The sequence below is a fragment of the Jaculus jaculus genome, chromosome 1 (assembly GCF_020740685.1).
Source record: "Jaculus jaculus isolate mJacJac1 chromosome 1, mJacJac1.mat.Y.cur, whole genome shotgun sequence".
NCBI classification, from domain to species: Eukaryota; Metazoa; Chordata; class Mammalia; order Rodentia; family Dipodidae; genus Jaculus; species Jaculus jaculus.
In genome coordinates, this window is record NC_059102.1 from 268,424,062 (window position 1) to 268,448,110 (window position 24,049).

The 24,049-nt window shown below is 41.0% G+C and overlaps 1 long non-coding RNA gene and 1 pseudogene across 3 annotated transcripts; both read left to right on the forward strand.

Moving 5' to 3' along the window:
- The first annotated feature begins 1,478 nt into the window (after positions 1–1,478).
- Positions 1,479–15,518, forward strand: LOC123459512. Of its 3 annotated transcripts, none has more exons than XR_006636301.1 (4): positions 1,479–1,547; positions 1,910–2,042; positions 3,031–3,203; positions 15,464–15,518. It is a non-coding gene; the product is annotated as an uncharacterized LOC123459512 (long non-coding RNA). The 3 variants fall into 3 exon arrangements; XR_006636300.1 differs by lacking the exon at positions 15,464–15,518 and adding an exon at positions 13,996–14,062; XR_006636302.1 differs by lacking the exon at positions 15,464–15,518 and adding an exon at positions 13,996–14,062 and having other exon boundaries at positions 1,480–1,547; positions 1,951–2,042.
- Positions 15,519–23,118: 7,600 nt separating this feature from the next.
- LOC123458347 lies at positions 23,119–23,219 on the forward strand (annotated as a pseudogene).
- Positions 23,220–24,049: the final 830 nt, after the last annotated feature.

The following is a 24,049-nucleotide window of genomic DNA, read 5'->3' on the forward strand; positions in this document are numbered from 1 at the left end:
GTGTGTTACTGAGGGTGGGCTTAGGGATGTTATAGCTGCTAGTTCCTCCTTGTCGGAATTCGGCTCACACTCTTGCTGCTGTACCATTGATGGATGATGTTAAGTCACTGTTTCATTTTAATGTTTCTAAATTTCGTGCTTATATGATCATTACTATTTTCTAATTGGGCCATGTTAAAGAGTACATAAGGTTATGCAATGACCACTAAGAGGATTGAAGGCAAATTCAGACCCACAATTTCTCAAAGAAAGTTATTGTGCGTCAGTGCTCATCAGCCCCCCTCTCCTGGCACACACGGCACCAGTTCACCCTCTATTCTTAAATGCCTGTGAGGTTCAGCCGAAGATGCTCCATTACCATGCTTAGCCCTTCAGTTTCTTCCACTAGAGAGAATATCGTAAGGAGGATTCATTTACAGTGAGATAAACCTCAACAACCCATCCAGGCCAGAAAAAAATAGATGCTCAGATCACAAATGTTTTCATGTAGAGAAAGCAATAACATCAGGCCAATGCATCTCTTAATTACATGGCTGCCTATGCAAATGTACACAGGCGCTGGCAGTGAGAGAATGGACTTTCAATTAACTATATAACAGAAAGAGCTCCACTGCAACTGCTGATCACTACCTCTTTCTTATTTATTGCCTTTCCTCTCATGCACTGGCCTGGCCCCAATAATAAAATCCCACTTAGCACTTACTTTTTGCCAAAAACAGCCATTTTTCACCATCATAAGAGTAAAGAAGAGAGGACACGAAGAATCTTTCTTTCCTTCTCTTCTTTTTCTTCCAAAAGACTCACATTCTTCTTTCATCCCAAGTATTTAATCATAATTATATTAAGAAACATTTATAAAAAGTTAAGTAATAAAATTAAATAGGTTGGAGAAAAACAGAGAAGCAGACAGCAAGGATTAAGTGTAGTAATATAAAGAATAGATTATATTTAATGAAAATTTCCTCAGTGTTCAACATTTTTATTATACTTAATAGTGCTGGGCTTCATTTTTGTCTCTAGTAATTGTGTATCCATAATGAATGGCCATTCTTATTCCCCCATTGAGCCCCGGCAGAAATTAATAAACCTAATTCTGTAGGTTTAAGTTTAATTTTGTTGAAATATATAAAGTAGTTACATATTCACTTAGCAGCCAGCCAAGACACAGTGGCCTGAAGCTTCTCAGCAACTTTATAGTGTATGCATTGTTTTCTAGATCTTTCTCCTCTTCTTCTTGCCTCTCCCCTCCCTCACCTTAGCCAAAAGCCTTGTTTGTGATTCCACAAGAGGACATGCATGGCCACGGAAGTGGAACAGTGAGCAGGGTGAACATCGTAAAATGTACAATTATATGATCTAGTCGTTTTCCAAGAACAGCTGTTAATGATTGCTAAGCACTGTCTTGCTGGGTTACAGTTTAAGAAAGTATGTGATAAAAGAATGGGGGATGGGCACCTTACAGTCTAGCAGGTCTCCAGCAATAAATCATGTCCACAATCTGGTGACCAGAGTTCAGACAGCATAGAAAGTCCCCTTCTGAGCTTCAGGTACCAAATGGGGTCTCCATGAAAATTTAGCCTTGGTCAATCAGGAGAAGTACAAAGGAATCATACTGACTCGGTACCACATGTGGCTGGTCTACTTATTTGCAATGGGTTATAGATGTTGTTTTCAGAGAAAAGTCAGCTATGCCTAATGTACAAGTTACTTTAGTCATTGAAATGTGATAAGTGATAAAATGCCTGACAAGGAGCATATTGAGAAAGAATCAGGTTTTTATTTCAGCTTACAATTCCAGAGGATACAGTCCATCATGGTGGGGAAGGCAAGGTGGCAGGGGGATGGCTGGTTGCAATGTCCCACCTGTTAGGAGATTAATACTCTCAGCCAGCTTTCTCCTTCAACACAGCCCAGGACCTTTACTGATGGAATCGTACTGTCTACATTAAGGTGGTTCCTCCAACTTCAAATAACCTACCCTAGAAAAGCCCTCACAGACAGCCCAGAGACTGGTTTCCGTGCTGATTCTAAATCCTGTCAAGGTGAGAATCCAGATTAATTTTCACGTGTGGTCTTTGTCTACTCCCTCCATTCTTTAGTCCTCTCTTCTTTCCCTTCCTACGCTTCTCCTTCTCCCTATGTATCCAATGGTCTATTCATTTAACAGATGCTTGACTCTATCACATGGTCTCAGTAGAGAAAAAAAAAATGGATAATATAAACCAAAAAGTTTCAAAACAACATGGAGTTTAACATTCTCTTGAGGAAAGATAACTCAGAAATCAATGTAAATGTGTACTTACAAGAATTATGTGGGGAGAAGACCTATTACAGAAGGGAATTTGAGATGTGTATGTGGATTAAAAGTGCTTTCCTGAGGAAATTCAAAGGAGTAGGGACCAGAAAACAAGGAGACACTAAACAGGAAAAGATGGTGGGGTTCCAATGATATGACTGCATGACACTGCCAAGAACAACAGACTGGGTGGGGGGCAGGGGGGACTGCTGTCTAAAATGAACAGCTTCTAATGTTCTGTGTAGCGCAGGAGGCAACTATGGTTAGCAACAATTACTTGTATATTTCAAAATAACTAGGAAAGAGTATTTTTTTAAGTTCCTAACACAAATAAATGTAATGTTTTGCAATTGACAGATATACCATTTCTCTGATCTAGTCATCATATAATATATACATGTATGGCTATATCATGCTAGGCTACAGAAATAAGTACAATTATTATGTGTCAACTAAAGATAACCATTTTTTTTTTTAAAGATAACCAGGGCCCAGATGAGAGGGCACTCACACAGATACCTAAGGAATTAAGATTTTGTCACCGTGAATGCAATGAAGGGGACCATCAAAAAACCATAAGAGACATGCCCAGGGCTATCTTATGGGAGCCCTTCCTCCCTGGGCTTTCAACATCTTTTCCTGTCTTCTTTGTTGTTGGTTTGGTTTGGTTTAGATAAGGTCTTGCTATGTAGAGCAGGATGTCCAGCAACTGAAAACTCAAACTTTTCTTACAGCAGTCTCCAAGTGCCAGGATGACAGGCGCAGCACGACATGCCTGGCTTCTTCTTAAGTGGGAACACTGCACTCATGCCGGAGCAGCTACTGCCATGTCCTCCTGACTGGGGAATGCTACGCTCTGTGACAGGGGCTTCACTTCTCCAAATGTACACAGCACTTAGGATCCCAGGTAGGATGCCAACTGCTGATGAAGCTGAGAGCCTGTCCTTCAGTAAGGCCTGCATGATCTACACTGATCTGATTTTGCTCTGAGAACGTGTGTAGAAGGGGATAGAGTGGACATGAGGAGAGGCTCATGGAATCTGCTAGGATGTAAGCAAAAAAATCAAGACAAGAACAGTGAGGTTCACAGGGAGAGGACAGCCTGGGCTCTGAGGCCCACTGCAGGATTTGTCTCCTGTCCAAAACAGAGTCTGTTTCCAGAACCCATAGGTCCCAAATTAAAACCAGTTTTTCTTTTCTATTTTCTTCCTCCTTTCCTTCCTTCATTTATTTAATTGCTTATTTCTTTCTTTTTCAAATGTGGAAGGTTAAAGTTCAAGCACATGTAGTGTAAGTGCTGGGAAATATGCAGATGACAAGAACTGGAGATTATTTCCAGAGAACTCAGTGGCCTTGTCCCAGTCCCTGAACCCTGCCGCTCCCTCTCAGACTGGACCTGTGCTTGCCACACCACCTGTACCCATGCATCATTTGACCCTTTGACCCACTAATCCATGCATATGCACTGCAGGAGAGACCAGCTTCTGATAAACAGCACAATAACAACTTGAGTATTAATGGTTATCTGTTCTCCTCCTCCTCCAGCACTAAAACAGCAAACAATGTAAGATTGCTAAGACCAAAAGCAATGCTCTTCCAAAATGAAACAAACCTACTAATAAAGTACTGAATTTGTTGTCTAGTCTTGTCTAGAAGCTCAGGAAGAGTGGGAAGGTATAGGGATTTTTTAAATTTTTTTTTGCTTACTTATTTATTTGAGAAAGACAGACAGAGAGAAGGATGGAAAGAGAGAGAGAGAGAGAGAGAGAGAGAGAGAGAGAGAATGGATGTTCCAGGGCCTCCAGCCACTGCAAACAATCTCCAGATGCATGCACCCTTGCGCATCTGGCTAACGTGGGTCCTGGGGAATTGATCCTCGAACCTGGGTCCTTAGGCTTCACAGGCAAGTGCTTAATTGCTAAGCCATCTCTCCAGTCCAGGGTTTGATTTTATTTTTGAGGGTTGGGCAGGGAAAGCTGTGATTATTTCTCTAGCCTATTGAAGGATGGTTAAAAAAAAAAAACAAAAAAAAATCCACTATTCTTGAAAACACTGTGTGTAATATCAGATAAAACATTACAAAGGAAGATTCTTGATCTGAATATCTATGTGTCCAAGATGCATCGATTCATCATTCCTCCCATTCTTCAATCCATCTATCCATCTAGTCATCTGTGTATCTATCTACTTATCTGTTCATCCATCCCTGAGCCCATCCATCCATGCACCAGTCCATCCTTCTGTTCTTTCATCCATTCACATATCCATATAGTCATCCACAGACACTGAGCATATTTAAGGCTCTCCACTAATCACTGGAATTTCACATTGAGCCTGGGAGACACACTTTCTACTGCACATCAGTTGTGAAGGATCTCATGAATAATTAAACAATTGATAACACTGTAGTATAAACCATTGAGATAAGAGGAGTTCAAGGTGCAGGAAGAGAACATTCAAGAAACACATAGCTCAGGACTGGAGTCACAGTCACTCTGAGGAACTTCTTCCTGCTCAGACTCAACCTCCTAAAAGAGCTGTCTTGATAAGCAGATGAGAAGAGCAGAAAGAAAAGAAGGACTCCCGCAGTGATTGAGCACTCACTGCATTCCAGGTACACTGTTTGTCACATTACAGATATTCTTTTGATTAGTGTAAACAGAAACTAGAGAAGATGGACACTTCCTTGAGGTTAACTAACTTCCTGCCAGAGGGTTCATTCAAAAGATGGTCCAAACTTTCTGTGATTGCCATGCCCTCTTCCATAAATCTCCACCTTGCCTCTTTTTACTTTATTTATTTATTTTTACTTTTTTTTTTTTTTTTTTTTTTGGTGTTACTAGGAAATAATGGAACCAGGAGCTTTTGATCCATTCTCCAGCTAAGATGGAGTAGGGATGTGGGCTTTCAATTAAAAAAAAAAATAGATTTCAAATCTTAACATACATTAGAAATGTGAATTCTGACAGTGTATATAACCCACGACTTAAGGCCTTCATCTATTCAAAGAATAGAGCTTCCTGAGAAACTATACATGCAAAGTGCTGAGTTAGCCTAGCATCAGGCCTGGAAGTACTCAGTACATGTTGTAATTTTTTCTTTATTTTAATCACCACCACAGATGTAAGAATGCACTGTTAGGAAGAGACAAGGAAAAAAAGGGAAAACTTTCAAGGCTTTTAGGCTGGAGATTCAATACAGAGGCCTTTGAGCGCTCAGCTCATGTTTCTCAACAGGAGTGGCGAGGAGAAGCAAGGTGAGGACATAGTGGCAGCCAGTGGGCTTAGGGTCATGAAGCCTGGGCCAGCGTAACAGCCTCAATGTGTTACACAACACACAGCTCCCCCATTTTGAGATAGCCCTAAGTTCTAAACCTCTATCAGCCACTTGAGGCCCCTTACGCCAGGGAAGTACTGTTGAGTGCATCCACCTTCCCATCGCCACACAGCCTCAAGGCCAAAGTCCCTGGGGTGTTACAATCATCCCTCCCCCAGCCTGCTAGTTCTGGCTGCTGTGGAGTCTCCAAGCCCCCACTCTGGAATGTGACCAGGTAGGAACAGAGGGCCCCAGTGCTGCTGCTACTCCTAGACCTGGAGGAAACTGAATGCAGCTTGGCCTCTTCCCTCTGTGCCCGCTGGCACTTCACCGAGGCTGGCCCTGCCCTGGGGGTCTTTTCCCACTATTTTTACCCATGTAAATGTGTGTCTCAGATCCCTGCCAACACACTCGGTGTGTTATGTTCTTTAATAACTCGAGCCACCTTCATGAAATATTCATACTCCTCTCTGTTAGAACATTCACCCAGGTTTCCGGAAATTTCTCTCCCTCTTGTTTTCAAGACAGCCCTCTGGAAAGAAAGCCTTGCTGAAGGCTTGCCCCTCCCCTCAGCCCCAGCTGAGGCAGGCAGAGAGACTGGGGGAACCTTCCTAGGGGAAGATTCAGGGAGTGCTCTTGCAGGTTCCTCCAGGAAAATCAGAAGCCACAAACCCAGTGGCCAGAGGCAGAGATTACTGGCACTCAGGAAAGGGGGCTACTTTCCCTTTCAGAGGAGTCCCTGGGCTCAGACTGCGTGCCTACCTGGCTCCTTGACCCCTATCAAAGATTGCAGCCTGTTGAATGCTGGCCATGGAGCTCTTCCCAAGGCTCCAGGCTTGGGTGTGTGCTTGAGATCTGCATCTCCTGAGACAGCAGGTTCTGATTGTGCAGATCTTCTCTCACCCATGAGCAAAATAAGGTTGTGGCCCTGGGTGGAATCCTAAAGCTCAGAGAAGGAGACTTGATTATCCCTGGCCACCACCACTGGAGTCTGTGTCTCCCTCTCTGTCTCTGCTTCTACCTTCCTTCTTCCATCAGGAGCTCCTTCTCCTCCTCCACCTCTCCTCCTCCTCCTTCAATACTCACACTACAGCTATCTATGTATGACATTGGAATTTGTAAAACTAGGTTTTTTTTTTTACTTTTTTTATTGACATCTTCCATATTGTAAACAATACCCCATGGCAATTCTCTCCCTCCCCCCACTTTCCCTTTTGAAACTCCACTGTTCACCATATCCCCTCCCCTTCTCATTCAGTCTCTTGTATTTACATGCCATGATCCTTTCCTCCTATTATGATGGTCTTGTTTAGGTAGTGTCAGGCACTATGAGGTCATGGATATCCAGGCCACTTTGTGTCTGGAGGAGCACGTTGTAAGGAGTCTTAACATTTCTTTGGCTCTTATGTTCCTGCCACTTCTTCCGCAATGGACCTTGAGCCTTGGAAAGTGTGATAGAGATATTGTAGTGTTGAAACTCCTCTATCACTTCTTCTCAGCATCATGGTGACTTCTAAGTCATCCCAAGGTCACTGCTTATCAGGCAGTTTGGTGAGCATAATGTATACATTTAGCCAGACACCAGCAGACGGTACCCCCGTAGGGCTCATGACTACCCCTGCTGTAGGTTTTCAGTATCAGGTATATATTCCCTCCAGTGGAGCTGGCCTCCAGTCAAATTAGAGGGCAGTTGGTTTCCCCTATAACAGATGTGCCACTATTACATCCGTTGGCTCATTTGGCCTGGCTAGCCAAGTATAAGGCTCGCAGTGTCGACTGTTGAGTATCTTCACTGGTTATTTCTCTCTCTCCCACTAAACTGCATGCAGAGTGGTTTTTTCCAGCTTTCTGTCAGCTGGTGTACATGGAAGAGATTTTCAGCTTAGTTCCAGCAGGGTTTCTCAGTGACCTTTCAGCCTAAGTATGTGAAGTCTTCAGCAATAGGGCCTTATCATCTCTTCCTGGTGGGAAACCAAGGGCCTTAGCAATGGCCTATAATGTTTTAGAGGCATCAGGGACCTCCCTAGCCAACAACTCACTGGAAAGTATCCATCCCTGGCACTGAAAATTTTCTAGTAATAATCTACGGCTACTGAGTGTTCCATTGTCCAAAAAAGTAGGTTTCCATATGACTTATTTATATCCTCTTAGATTTTGATTAGCTGAACCTCCACCTTTTCCTTACTCAGTCTTTTCCCCTGACCTCACTTAGACCCTTTCACACCTATTAATCTGTTCTTCTACTTACATATATACAATACTATCCTATTAAGTCCCCTTCCCTCCCTTTCTATTCCCTTTATTCCTCTCTACCTTACTGGCCTCTGCTACTGTTTTCTTCCTACTCACAGAGTTCCAATCATTTGTAGATAGGACCCACATAAGAGAGAACATGTGACATTTGACTTTCTGGGCCTGGGTTACCTCACTAAGTATAATTCTTTCCAGATCCATCCATTTTCCTGCAAATTTCATAACTTTATTTTTCTTTACTGCTGAGTAGAACTCCATTGTATAAATGTGTCACATCTTCATTATCCATTCATCAGTTGGGGGACATCTAGGCTGGTTCCATTTTCTAACTATTATGAATAGAGCAGCAATAGATAGTTTATTTTTTAAACATAGAGAAACTACATTTATACCAGCACAGGTCAGCAAAACAGCCCAAAGAGAACATACTTGTGAAATCAATCCCCAGCTCAAAACCTTGACTGCAATCAACCCAAAAAGCACTCTTTCTCATTCCCAGCCAGCCTTCCCTTCAAGAGTAACTGAACAGTATCCCGACTTCTCTGTCCATGGGGGAACTCTATTCTGTTGTCCATTTGTGAATTGTACACACATTGAACATCTTTACCTCAGTTTCTCTCATTTGATGCTTCCCTGGTGTGATATATCCTTTCTCCCTGTGTGATAAGGATGCTTTTCTTAGGTGAGATGTAGGATCTATGTCTGAAGTTTTGCCAGTTGCAGAATTTTTAAGGAGGGTTAGGAATCAGCCTGAGGGCACACAACTTGTTATGTTATCGTTATGTTTGATGACAAGATTCCTCCACAACCAGCCACAGAGAGAACAGTACCTGGCCAGGACTAAGCATCTTGATGCCACTTACCATGCCACAAAGCTTCAGAGCTCTTCACTCAGATCCCTGTTAAGAACTCTCATGCTTATTGGCATTACTGAGTATTCCTTTATTCTCAATGTATTCATTCACAAATGCTCAAATACCTGTTGGGAACCTCATTACTCTCATCCAGAAAATGTAGATCATACCATAGATTCCCTTACTGGGTATAATGAAGCTAGGTGAGACAGGCTATGTTTGATTGAGTAGTATTGGTTATTAATGAGAAATTCTGATGGAATGTGTCCACTGATCACACTCACAGGTTTCAGAACCAGGTGGCCTAGGATCTCATGTCTACCTCTAGCACTTAGTAATGGCCTTAGGTGATCTTACCCAGGCTCATTTTTTAAACTTGTAGACATGAGATTATAACCAAGTTCCAATGATATGTGAGAGATAAAGTGCTTAGCAAGTGCTCAGCAACTGATAGTTTTATTATCATTGGTTCTATGATGGTAAACATGCCCAACCAGGTGACCTGCTTGATGTAGCATACTTCCCATTAAAGGCGTCAACATGTGGATATGGCCTCCAGTAAGTTACATATATTTAAAGAGGATTCGAAGCTGCCTTAAGGAATCAGACAAGCTCTTTCAGGTAATGCACTATTCTCTTTTCTGTTTATAAACACTGTTAAATCTTTGAAAGCCCAGTTTACATTACTACCACTGGGAGAAACGTCAATCACTCTGGTCACTCAAATCTCTCTACCTAAGAACTGTTCTCTTCCTTGTTAGAGATGGGTTGGCTTTCTAGTTACCATCTGTAATTGTGGGGCACTGAGTCTACTAACAAGCTACCCAGAAACAATTCCATAATGTTGGTTCAATGCTGTAATCTGTAGACTGAGAACTGGTTTTTTTCCACTAGGCCTTTCCCCCATGATTGGAATATACATGAGAAAATTAAAGTTCCTCATGACCCCTCCCACCACAGACAACAACTGTAACCTTTCAGAATATTGTCTTCTAATCTTAGAGCTAAGCCCATCTGGTAATAAAGCTCACATTCTTTTTATAGTCAGCTTTATTCTAGACTTTTATTCACTTGATACTTCAATGTTTGCATTTTCCCTAGTTGTTTAATACTGTTCTCCAATAACAACTGTAATGGTTACATAATTGAATCATAAAGATATACTTACTCCACTGTTCTTTTTACTGGAATATTCCTTAACATTTAAAAATAATAGACAATGCTACTGTACTGGGATAGACTCTTTGAGTTAGAGTTCATTGGTTATTTTCTCCTTTTGTATGTGTGTGTGGTGTCTATGCATGTAATTATACATTTATGAATGTACATGTGGGTTTCAGTGTGCATGCATTTGTGTATGCACATATGGAAGCCAGAGGTCAATGTAAGGTTACTTTTTTTTTTTTTTTAAGACAGAGTTTCACTCTATTCCAGGCTGACCTGGAGCTCACTCTGTATTTTCAGGTTGGTCTCAAACTCACAGCAATCCTCCTATCTCTTCCATTCCAGTGCTGGGATTAAAGACATCACCACTATGCCAAGACCTACCTTATTTTATGAGATATGATCTTACACTGAACCTGGAGCTCACAGATGGAGCTAGAGTAGGTAGCTAGGAAGCCTTAGGGATTCTCTTATTTCTACCTGTGCAGTACTGGGATTAGAGGAGTGCATTACCCTGCCTGGTATCTTACACGGATATTGGGAATCCAAACTCAGGTCCTCATGCTCACAAAACAAGTACCTTACTCACTGAGTCATCTATCTAGCCCTGAGAATTTTTTTATTATTTTAAGTTATAGTCCTTTAGGAAACAATGAGCTACAAATTCCTATTGTAAGTAGTTTTCATGTAAAACTTCCCAGCAGAGAGAAGCCACCTTCTCCAGGTATCTACAACTTATTCATTTGGACTCCCATTTTTACTTTGACCACATGTGCGCAAACATGTGCATGTGTGTGCATGCACACACACACACACAAATGCACATACACTGCTCGTGTCTCAAAAAATGGCATATTTGCTTTTATTTTAACATGACATGGATAATCACAACAAGGCTTATCTTATTTTATTCATTTATTTAAGAGAGCAAAAAAGTCAGACAGAGAGAGAGAGAAAGAGAAAGAGAAAGAGAGAGAGAGAGAGAGAAGAGGCATTCCTGGGCCTCTAGCTACTGCATCTGGTTTTACATGGGTACTGGGGAATCAAACCTGAGTCCTTTGGCTTTGCAGGTTTGTGCCTTAACCTCTAAGCCATCTCTCCAACCCCTAAGGCTTTCTTTGTGCCTATTACTTTGATCATTGGTATCCATTTTTATACATCCTTTTAACTGGCAGCATCATATCTTTGCACCCCTCTAATGTCACCTTTCCTGTATGAAGTTTTCTCTGAGCTTCCAGGTAAATGGAGCCAGTCCTCCCCCTTCGACATCACTCTGAGGTTCCCATTGCAACTTGCATGTTCAATAATAATAATTATATTGATCATCACAGTAATCAAGATGCATTGAGTCCTTATCCTGTGCTCAGACGGTATTCTAAGTACATGCCTTGGATTATCCCAGCATTCATTGCTGGGTGGTTTAATGATCAGTTAGCATGTACATCTGCTCCCCCGCCTTAGATCCTGAGCCATTTCAGAGTGGGGGCTGCCCCTTCTTCTTCTTAGTCCCTCCAGTCACTAACACAATGCCTGGGAGAGAGCAGACTGCACAGCCAACTGCTCAGAAATGCACATCTGAACCCACCCTGTACTCATGACTCAGCCAATTTGCGGCTGTGTTAAAAATGACTGCAAAGTGGAGTGAGGACAGACAGGCTGCATGCTAATCTCAGGATATGCTTCCCCCAGGCTTTCCCCACCCTGGAGAAAAACTGAAAAGTAAAACTATCCAAAAAATCTCAATCATTATAATGCCAATGCCCCTCCCTTCTCTCTAGAATTGTTTATGCCAAAGTTTTGTTTTTTTTTTTTTTTTTTAATAAACATCATCTCATTTAATCCTCTTACTTTAGACCTGGGGAAACTGCTGGAGACAGAACCATTTCTTCACAGATCACTTGCAGAGTGCACACTGCTTTTAGTAAGTCCAGCCAGCTGACCCTGGGTACATATTTTTTTTAACCTATATGACCTGCCCCAATTTTATTGTCTGAACTTCTCAACTGTCATTGATGCACATAGTCCTTCTGAGATAAATGAGGCTCAAATAGGTAACATGATCCTCTTGGATTCATCCCAGAGTAAGCAGGAGAGTCAGGAGGAAGGGGTAGCTTGGTGAACCTTGAAAGCCTCTCTGCCTTTGCTTCTAAAAGTTTCCTAGGCTGAGGCCTTAAGTGCCTTCTTCTTAGACAGTTAGCTCAACTGCCTTTCTGTGACATGATAGCCTCTTCTGAGCCCACAACTGGCTCTACCCAATAGAACCCAAGGCCATTTTTTACCAACCATCTGCAGGAGTCCAGTGCTGTGCCAATCTTTGCAGGTCTCTTGTGAGCTTGGCAAGGTTTCCTTCTGATGTAATACAAACGCTGAGGCTCAGAGAAGGCATGCTCAGACTCAGTGTGCTTATTATAATGCAGTGGAGCTTGACTTTGGTCTGAGAGCATCAGAATCCTAAGTCCAAATTCTTACCATCATCCAGTGTCCTAAACTAATCTGTGCAATGTAGTCCTGAATAATATCCATGTTGCCACGTCAAAAATGTGTTCTGGGGACCGGGACCATAGCTTGGTAGATAAAGGACTCCACATAAATGCTGACCAGGCCTGGGGAGCCCTTGTGATCCTAGAACTTAGAAAGTGGAGATAGGGGATCTCTGTGGAAGGCTGGCTAGCTAGCCTAGTCAAATCAGTGAGCTCTGGGAGAAAGCCAAGTACGCTGCCTCTGTAAGTAAAGTGCAGGGCAGTCGAGGAGACACCCATCATCAGGTTCTGGCCTGCACATGCACATGCACACGCACACACATGCAGGAGCACCTGTGCACAAGTGCACCCATATGCCTGTCAACACGCCTATGCGCATGTGCACACCCCAGACACTGAAAAAAAAAAAATGTGTTCTGTGTTCCAAGATGTTGTGTAAGCAAACATGCATGGCTTTTTCACTGTACTGCTGCATAACTTTACATACTAATTTCTGAGGTATAGTCCAAAAAGGAGACACGTGACACCCAATTGCAAAATTATCCAATTGCTTATCCCTATTTTCAAAACACATCACCGTATGAATGTATGGGACAGTATACTTAGGCAAAGGACTTTTAATCACAGTCCTTGGAATTATCATTCATTGGAATCTAACTCCGTTCTTGTTTCTTCCTTATTTCATTCTCATTCCTCTAGACTGTGGTTTCTGTCATGATCTGGGGTTAATCTCTGGACTGTGGGTCTCTCACCTTTTAACTGCATCTTCTTCTGGCCATGCTGCAACCCACCACGCCCCTCCAGCTGTCTCATATCCACACAGCTACAGGGAGTGTGGACTCAGACTGTTTGCACATCCAGTAATGCCACATCCGCTCTTAGACCAATGTTCTGAACAGGAGATGTGGAGCCAGGGATTCAAGTTCACAATCAGCACCAGCAGAAATCTCTTCCTGCATGAGCCAACTTCCCTTGTTCCTGGCTTGTATGCCGTTTTCCCATTCCCCATCCTAACAGAAATAACACCTTAAAATCTTGGCCTTAAACTTAATCTCTGTTGCATCTGCAAAATTATAAGACCAGACCCACCCATATGCTCAGAGGAGGTTGGCTTAAGTAACTAACCAAATAAATAAATAAATAAAATTAAATAAAAGAGAAGGTAGGGAGAACAAATTTAATCTAAGCCATAGCCTACTAAAAAATTGATAGGAACTAATTAAATTAATAAAATTTTATTGCACTCTAACACAAAAATCAATTTTGAAAAATCCCCCTTATTCATTGACTCCAAAAACAATGAAATTGTTATTTTAATTAAATTGGATGGTTTTCATTCTGCTCCTTTGGAACTCAGAATTTCTCAATTGAGATTTTTCTATCCATTCAACTCTACACATCATATTTTTATACCCCCAAAAGATACTGGGGCAGTGGATCATGCTCTTATGAGTCCAGAACTCATGAGGCTAACATGACAGGATCATTTGAGGTCAGGAGTTCAAGATCAGCCTAGGCAACATAGCAAGATCACTTTTCAAAAAAAAAAAAAAAAAACTTCATGACTAATAGAAATAATTTCTTCACTTTCTAGTAAAGGCCGTTAATCTGTTTTATGTCATTTTCTGTCTAGTTGTAGGGCAGAGAGGACTGCTGTGTGGCCTCCACAACATCTGACAGACATCCTCACAGCCTGGCTCGTGAGTGCTAATTTTGAGCTACTAAATTGACTGAAGATAGTGGGCAATTAGGAGCAAATTCATGCAATACGCTCTCAAGAGGTGCTGTGAGCTGGCACAGACATGCCATAGTTCCTTCCTGCATAAATCTGTTGTCCTTCTGGAATATCACCAGCAAGGTAGCAACAACATGTAGGTAGCTCACTCCCAGCCATAGGTCACGCTCCAGGAAACCCAGGACAGTGTCTTGGGATGGTAGGAGGGATCACTATACTAGCCCATACAAGCATCCTTAAGGGCTAGTCAGTAGATGCAGAGAAGGACTAGAGGTTTTGATTCATCAAGGGTTTTCTGAAGCGCCTATTGATTTGACTTGTAATGGATCAATCTGTATGCCTCTTCTAGTTCTTTATTTTGTTCCAAAATCAAGAGTGCTAGAGTTGCTCCACTCAGAGAAAAGTACTCCATTTTTAAATGACATACCTACTTTATAACCCGGATTTTTTACATTCTTTTGACAGATATTTAAAAATATAAAACAGAAGTCCTTTACTTTTTTCTTCTTTTTTATAATTTTTTTTATTTTTTATTTATTTAAGAGTGACAGAGACAGATAGAGAGAGAGAGAGAAAGAGAGAGAGAAAGAGAATGAGCACGCCAGGACCTCCAGCCACTGAAAATGAACTCCAGACATGTGTGCCCCCCTTGTGCATCTAGCTAACATAGGTCCTGGGGAATCGAGTCTTGAACAGGGTCCTTAGGCTGCATAGGCAAGCACTAACTGCTAAGCCGTCTCTCCAGGCCTCCTTTAATTTTAATACAGGTTATTTTATCAATCTATTATCTTAGGGTTAGGATTTTGTAAGTCTAGGTTAAGAAATCTTTGCTTACTCTAAGTTAATCAAAATTCTCTCTTCAACAAACTTCAACACAGTTTACTATTTCATTTTACAACTATAGTTGCATGTTAATTTATGTTTTTTGTGGTATGCATGGCAGAAAAGACATGGATCCACAGCTCCTTCTCATCTATGAGAATATGAACTGATTTGCTACCATTTATTGTAAAGGCCATTCAATATTTTTCCATTTTACTTTAGAATTTCCTGGGTCATAGAAACTCTGGTATGTTTCTTGATTCCCTCTTTTTCCCATCATTATGCTTTTCTGACCTTGTATCAACTCCAGACTGTTTAGTTTACTTTACCTTTGCAATAAGTTCTGATATCTGATAGTGCAAGTCAGTTGCCTCTATTTCTTCTTCAGAATTGTCTTGGTTAATCTTAACCCTTAAATATTGTCTATAAATGTTAACTGTCTATTTTACATTGTGTTTTTGGATAGGTTTCATTTTTTTTTAATTTTTAAAAAAATTTTCGGTTTTCCTTTGTTGTTGTTTATTTTTATTTATTTATTTGAGAGTGACAGAGAGAGAAAGTGGAGAGAAAGCGAATGGGTGCACCAGAGCCTCCAGCCACTGCAAATGAACTCCAGATGCACGTGCCACCTTGTGCATCTGACTTACGTGAGTACTTGGGAATCGAGCTGCCAACAGGGTGCTTAGGCATTACAGGCAAGTGCTTAACCACTAAGCCATTTCTCCAGCCCTGGATAGGTTTTCTCAATTATGTTTAAAAAAATGAACAGATAAGTTTGAAAACAAAGAATTGTTATACTTCTCCCCATTTAGTTAAATATCTTTGAATTTCTTTCAACTATAGTGTTTGACAATTGTCTGTTTAAAAGTCTTGCACATTTTGTTCCTAAAGCTCAGAAATTATTCTAAGTATTGGGAAGACTAGGTTTATTCCTAAGTAAGGTACTATTAATATCATAGTTGTTCTAATGACATCTTCAGATTACTTGATGCTTGCATATAGAAATGCAATTGATATCTGAATATTGATTTTATAGTTAACAAATATGGTGAACTCACATATTAATCTTATAGTTAATTTGTAAACTCTTATATTTTCTAGTAGTTTTTTATGTAAGCTATATTTTTCCTTACTTATTATACATATTTTTCTTTTCCTCCTATAGAGTTGGGTAAGGCCTGCAATGACATTACAAACATGATGACAGTGGGTCTCTCTTCTCCATCCCCTTCCCTCCCCTTTATGCTCCTCTTCCCTTCTCTCCTTCTCAGGTTCCTTTTAGCACAAGGAAACCTTACTCAGATCAACTCAACAGGCATTAGTGATTAACCATTATAGTCCAGACATTGTCCTGTGAAAGAAAAAAACATTCAAATAGATACATTGTTTAGGGAGAAAACCATACCTCAAATATCCATCTTGGATACAAAATAGAAAAATACAATAGAAAGTGGTAGGCAGATGTGAGACTCAACCAGTTGAGAGGACCTAGCTCTGGCTTCCAGAGCTCAGACTCTCAGGAAGGGAGAAGAAGTTAAATAACCATGTCTGTCTCAGAAGAATAATTATACCTAGCACTCCCATTCAAACTCTTGCCTACATATTTATCTGCACATAGAAGTCTCACTGCAGTCAAAATAGCACCCTAACTTTCTGTCCACGATACATGTGAGCAAACTTAATATTCTCAAGTATTATTGAAAGAAATACAACTGAAAATAAAGTTAATTATTTCATTTATTGGACATTCCTGAGCTCCATGTACTTAGGTTTATTTTATTTTCTTTTTTATTTATTTTCAAGCCGAGAGAAAGACAGATAGAGAGAGAAAGATGGATGAAAGGAAGGAAGGAAGGAAGGAAGGAAGGAAGGAAGGAAGGAAGGAAGGAAGGAAGGAAGGAAGGGAAGGAAAAAGGGGCAGGCACACCAGGGCTTCCTGCCACTGCAAATGGAACTCCAAATGCATATGCAGTTCTCTGAATCAGGCTCCACGTGGGTACTAAGGAAATGAACCAGACCGTCAGGCTGTGCAAGAAGCACCTTTAATACCGAGCCATCTGTCCAGCCCTGGTACTTGGGCTTTCTAAGAATGTTACATGAACCAAAATTCTAAGAAATTGTGTGTTCCATCCCACAGATCCATTGTTAATTCTCTTTTCATTTCCTGACTATCTTTGCCAATAACACCACAGGCAAGGCAAATAAATAAAAAGCTAATTTGATCAAATACCACAGTATGTGGTTTGGAAATATTTACCTTATGTAATCATGATACATATTAAATACTAAACAAACTTGTTGATTTGGCTTGGCCTGACCACATTTGTAGCCACTTAAAGAAAATATCTAGCCAAAATTGCATTTCCTTGGGCTGAAGGGTGTTGAAAGGCATATGAATTAAGAGCAGGTACAGTAAGATATTTCCTTCTTAAAGTTTAAAATTGAGGAGGGTGGGGTGTATGGGAGAGTGAAAATGCACAGTGTTTCCCAGAGTTGGTGTTTTACAAGAAGGCCCAAAATGAATATGGCACAGCCCCTTGGTGATTATTTTAACAAACATTAGCTTTGTAAAGGAACTGAAGTGCTATATACACACTAGCCAGAAATGTGCTTTCTCCAGAAAATGAACACTGCTCAAATTCCCAAACAAATGCCTAGCTTTGCTCTGAAAGCAAGGACTAGAAGGAAGGTAGATGCAAAGCCTCACAAAAGCTGCAGTCTTTTGGCTAGAGGAGTCCCATGAGCATCATTGGTACCCCACTGAGATCTCTGGATGAATGCCAGCCAGACTTCAAGAAACCAATACATGTGGGTCTGAGGGCTTTTTCTGCCAGCTGGGACCATTGCACCCAAGTGTGAAAGAGTTCAGGTTCCAGTTAGAGCTCTCTCAGTTCCACAATGGGGTTCCCTTATTAGAGTCAACTAGATATACACAGAGGTATTGAGCCTCACATTTTCCTAGTCCCGTGTCCATGAGTTTCTGAGAGTACCTCCTGGATCAATCACTTCTGTTTGAATTCTTGTCTCAAGGTCAGTTTCTGGGAGAACTCAAACCAACCAAAGTTGTATTTGGCTTAAACAAAGGATATCAGTATTCATCCCTTTTCTCCCCTTTTGTTTAAGATAGTAATATCATCAAAAAATAAACTAAAATCATTCTCTCTCTCTCTCTCTCTCCAGGAGCTTGCACATTCTGTAGGACAGTCATGGAGAACTTGAAGCAATTATCTGGACATATCAAGTCAAAGCCACTGTCAATGGAGGCCTTGGCTCACTGGAGCACATGCATCACTTTCTTGCTTGGCTTATTTGCATAATTGCCTCGGTTCTCAGCTTAAGTGTTTGAGGACCTGGTGAAGAACAATTAATGATCTAACATGAGGGGACCTATCTCAGTGGCTTCTGGCCAAGCCAGGGACAAATCAATGTCAGAGAAAGCTATCTGGGGAGACTCTCTCAGGGGGAGAATTTTCTCTTTCAATTATGGCCACCTAAAAAAAAAAAAACATGATGAAAATCACCTTTTAAGAAATCAAGCCATAGAAATTAAATTGGAGGGGAAAGAATGGCTAAATCTTGACCTTGTAACCCTCTGCCCTACTGCAGGATTTTGCAGGGCACAACAGACTTTGCTGTGGATTCCACACCAGGCTTGCTTTTAATGTTCTGGTAAATTCCTTGAATGTTTATATGAACAAGTAGCACAACTTTTGGAAGAGAGATATATTTAAATTCCAAATTCATTCTTGCTATAGGGGAATCACTATAATAAACACTCTTGTCTCCGGCTTTTATTCAAATGAGATATTATGCAGGAAGGTTCCAGATAATTAGTGAATATAAGTTTCACTACAGTCTCCAAATCCAGTGCAGAGTGACTTGTTTTAATAATATGACTCAGTGATATTCCACGAAGAGAGAAAGGTCAACAAACAGCACTGATGAGAACATCACCTTCTCACTTTGTTCCTTGTTTACATTAATTGTTGGATTTCTTTCCTTTTAAGCTTATCTAGCTACTTATCAGAAAGAAACAAACACTCTCCCATTCATCACAACTCTTCCATTTAAATATTTCTAAGATCAATCAATATAGCAGTGATAAATAGAGAACTTAATTAAAATGTCTCCATCATTTTAATACAACATATCAGTCCAAAAAAATAAGGAAAAGTAATATTACTCATAGAAAACCCTGATGCTTTCAGATGGTGAATACCAGGATAATTATTTTTTTCTTTTCAAAGCATGACCTAATTAACACACAAGAACCTTCCTCCTATAAGTGGAAGACTTCTGCTCAAATAAATTCATTTGGCTGACAAATCCCAGGTGAAGGTTCAGTTTGGTAATGACCAAGGGACTGTTGTGGGATTGGAGATCTGGGAGGAGACAGAAATCCCTGGCTCATGACTCTCAAGCTCCTGGTTCTTAGCCATTTTAGCAAAGAATTAAAAGCATGGACCCAGAAAAGAGTAAGTTGTGAATGCTTTACATGGTAGGATGGAAACAGGAGAGAAGAGGAAGCATGAACGCTCCCAAGCCAAGAGGAATGCCTAAAGAAAAAGACTTGGGAAGAGCCTCTCTCATATGGGGAAGGGGCTCCTCACACACGTCACAGGTCCGTTGATAGGAATTAGACATCCAATTAAGATGTGCCACTTACAAGGTAGAAAGGACTGTGAGTGGTAAGTGGGTGTCCAGGAGGACCACTGACGCAGGAAAAGGCTCACCCCCTGGGTGGCTCAGCTTGGGAAAAGTTGAGAAAAAAACAAACAAACAAACAAAAAACAGAAGCTGCTGCTGTTATTGTCTACAGCCATCTCGAGTGAGACTAAAGAAGACTGGAGTTCTAGCCTCACCAGGGCAGGGTGGTATTGCTCTTCTTTGGGGCCAGTCCCTAGCTGACTGTGTACAAAGACAGCAGTCCAGCTCCTAAACCATTTAAGTCTCACCTGATCTCCCGTGAAGTGAGAACATTCCACAGTGAAGGTCTTTCTGCTGGGTACCTCGTTTCTAGCCTGAAGGCTTCCCACCTGCTCCTTTGCCTAAAGCTCTTGCAGCCCCACACAGCTTACCCATTTGCATCCCACAAGGATTCCCATTTCCAGTCTGAGCATGAATGGAGTGTCCTAGTGGAGCTGCTCTCTGCTGTTTGGCACTTATGCTGGCTAACATTTTATCGTGCTCTGCATCCTTGGGTTGTCTGCATCTCTCACCTCAGCTTAGAGCCACACTCATGCCCAGGTGTATGTAATTCACTTCACATAGGAGCAAGCTCATTACCCACAGAGCTAATTTGCCTCTCTAAATTGGTCTCACCTGCCTAAATAGGTCTCTCCAGTCCAATTTGGCCTTGGAACAGTCTCTCCTAATGTATCCCAAGGCCAACTTCTATTTTCACACCTGGCTGCTTAGGGGCCCTCCCTCACCTGTACTTCTTGACTCTATTTTTTTGTTTGTCTGTTTGTTTTTGTTGTTGTTGTTGTTGTTGTTTTTCCTCTCTCTTTATTACAATGTGTACAATATATTCCCAGGGAACCTTCAAGTTTCTATATCCATAAAATCTGGAGTCCTAAACTTTGCTCTACATTTCTTTTCTGAGTAATCCTGGAAAAATAATTTGTCCTGGATAGAACTTATCTTGAAAAGTTAAAACCCCCAAATGAGTTGAATCAGCAGCTTTTCCTAACAGATCGCATAGTAAATATTTTGAACTTTGTGGGGCCACACTGTCTCTGTTACAACCACACAGTTGTGTGGGTATAGTGCAGAAAACCACCACAGATCCTGTATAGGTGAGTTATGTGGCTGGGTTCCAATCAAACTTTATTTACAAAAGCAAGTGGGAAAATGGAGTTGGCTCCATGCTGACTACCGTGTCTTCGGTGTGTGTTGTGCTATTCTGTCTATTACAAAAAAGTAGCCAGCCATCAAAGGAAAATGATATCTCCTCCATGCTAACATGATGGCACTTGGAGCTACCTCCAGTGGTAAGTTATAGAAATCTGATGTAAAATGACTATAGCAAGGGAAAACATTTATATGACTGAATGTGTCAATATTTTACTGGCTTTGGGTATGGCTGGATCAGGACTCTGTTCTGATCATGCCATCTACCAGTTCTGGTTTTCTGTATGTTTACTTCATTTCTAGAAAAACTTTCCCCAACTTCTAGGAAAAATGTTCATGTAGTTTATATGGCTTAAGATCCCAAAGAGATTTCTCTCTAACAATTCTCCAGTGTCCTCCTTGGGTTGTAGATTTACTTCTGCATTCATCTGTATGGCGAAGAAGAAGGGATCTGTCTTTAGCAAGACCTTGGTCTAATGCCAATTCCTGGGAGAGGGGCAGCATGCAATAAATTTCAAAAGAGCCAGAAGTAGCCAGCATTACTATGCAGGAGTGAAGGGTTATCTTACCAAAGCAATGCACGCTACAAAACACTCATTTGATCATTGGCCATCTTAATGGTTTCCATAAGGTAGTTTCCTTATTGAAGGATCAGAAATGACTACCGACCTAGCTTGAAAAACACAGTCATGAGAGTGGCACCCACCACGTTCCTTTTTCTGGAGATTACAGTAGGCACTCAGGGCAAGGAGCTAATACACTGTTATGTTTATCCTGCCACATTCACCCTGGACTTTGTGCCTAGACCCCTGGATCTCAGTCTTGTCCCTGAGAACCATCATGATTGATGTGGCTCTGCCAGTAACTTCCACTTATTTTTATGCCTGGCCATTGCTCATTGATTTCATGCCCCCTAGTGCTGGTGAGGAGGTACCTGGGTCCACACCCAACTGTGACCCATTGTGTTCTCTTAAGTCCTCAGTGATGGAAAAGGAAGAACTGGAAGAGCTTGAAAATGACAGGGGAGTCTATTTCTACTTTATTTTACTCTTCAATTGTTGAGTCTGAATCTAAGTTTCTTTTTCTCCCCAAACCCAAGCTACTTCCATATTTGAGGGAAAGAGAGGCATCTGCCTTTCTCTCCTGGATGCTCTGGTACTCTTGGACCCTCTTGAAAATCCATGCCTTCTGGATCTCCTCAGCACCACCTTGATGTTTCTTCAGATCTGACTCATGAACGTCAGATCAGTTTTATCTCAGTTTCAATAATGGCTCAGAAAAAGTGAAGCACAATCCAAATGAGTTTTCTTTGAGATGAGTTAGATGAGGCAAGAGTGGGGAAAACCATAGACAGAATACCAGTCAATCTTGTTCCTCCATCAGAAGTTACTTAGGCTCCACAATTTATCACTCTTGGAAAGAGAAATGGGTTCATATTAGAATGTCTGCCTGAGTAGGAAAATTTCACAGTAGTCAAGAGGGAGCTGGGGTGAAAACATATGGGGGCGCAATACTTGGTTCTGGTGCAAACCCAAGCAAGAGACAAGAAAGAGGTCATGGTCATGCCAGGTTGAAGTCAATCAGAAAGAAAATATTACATCCAGGGAAAATGTCTCCAAATTATAGAAAGATGAGTTGAGAGAATGTTCTATGATAAAATACAGTTGTGGAGGCAAATTAGAATGAAATTAAACAATTTTCCTGTCTACAGAGCTTTCAATACATTAAATACATTAAATACACTATGGGCATCAGAATCTTCAACAATGGAAGACAGCAAAGGTAAGCCAACGTTATAAAGAGCCAATGAATAAATATTTTATGCCTGGGGCTAAAAGAGCTTTGGTGCACTTGCCCAGTTGCCATTATAGAAAGAAAGCAGCCATGGTGAATATGTAACTGACAGATCTGCCTATGTTTGAAAAAAACTTTGTTTACAAAACTATAAAAGGGCCCATTGCTTGACAATCCTTTGGGATAAGGTATACAACATTAACAAATTATATTAAAACCATTCATTCATTACTTCACCTTTTGTTTTTATCAACTAAAACAAAGAATCTAGCTCACTGAGTTACTCTGGTAATCATTTGCTGGTGCCTCCAGGAAAGCATAGGAAAAGAAAGACTCCCCACAGACATGTAGAAAGAATTGAATTAAATGTGAAAACAATAAAAAAGTCCTTCTAGAAGAAAAGAAGAACAATATCTGACATATTTTTTAAAAAGTTAGGACAAGAGGCAACTTTGTTTTAGAATAAATGATGAAAAAGGAGAGACTAACACTTAGGAGGAGGGGAAGCAAGAAGAGAGAAGAAGCAAGGAAAAGAAGAATATCACAAAATAAGTGCTCACTTCAGCACCGTATATACTAAAATTGGAATGATACAGAAATTAGCATGGCCCCTGCATAGGGACATGCAAATTTGTGAAGCATTCCATATTAAAAATAAATAAATAAATAATAAATCCTGGGGAAGAGAAGGAAGAAATGGAGGATCAAAAGATGAGTTTCCATCCACCAGAAAATGGCATTTGCTGCCTCTGGCTGAGCACCAGAGTCTTCGGTGTCCTGAAAGGGAAAACCTTTAATGAGGTGTTGAAAAACCCTCTTTGGCATTAATTACCAAGATCACTAGGCTGTCGTAATTGCAGAGAGAAAGCTTAATCATCAAGAGATATTTCCTAACAGGAATGCAGGTCATTACAAAATATTATTTAAAGTCTCATTTACATATAAAAAGGATGAAATGGATGTGGTCCCATTGGCCCCCTGGTCCCCTCCCTTTGCCCCATTCCTGATGCGTGTGCACACAGCTCTGTGTGAGTCAGGGGCTTTGAAATCTTCTCAGAGCATCATCCCATGGGAGACTGAGAGATACAGAGAACTGAAGGAAATCTTCACAGGAAAGCTCAGGACTTCAACCCATATCCGGTCTCCACCTGATTAATAGACACTTTCTCTACTAAATGCCCAAATCCCTTCTTTAACAGGGTCTCTGGGAGACAGCTACCTTGCCTGTTTTACCCCTCCTTTGTTTTCATTGCCCATCCTATTTTTGGACACTTAGCACATGCATGTTAAAAGTATGAATCTGTTCGTTTGCAGTGGCTGGAAGCCCTGGCGCGCCCATTCTCTCTCCCTCCCTCTATCTGTCTTTCTCTCTGTGTCTGTCACTCTCAAATAAATAAATAAAAAATGAACAAAAAATATTTTTTAAAAAAGGTATGAATCTATTTTCCAAGACCCAGGTAGAAATGCTTGCTTTGAGAAGGTT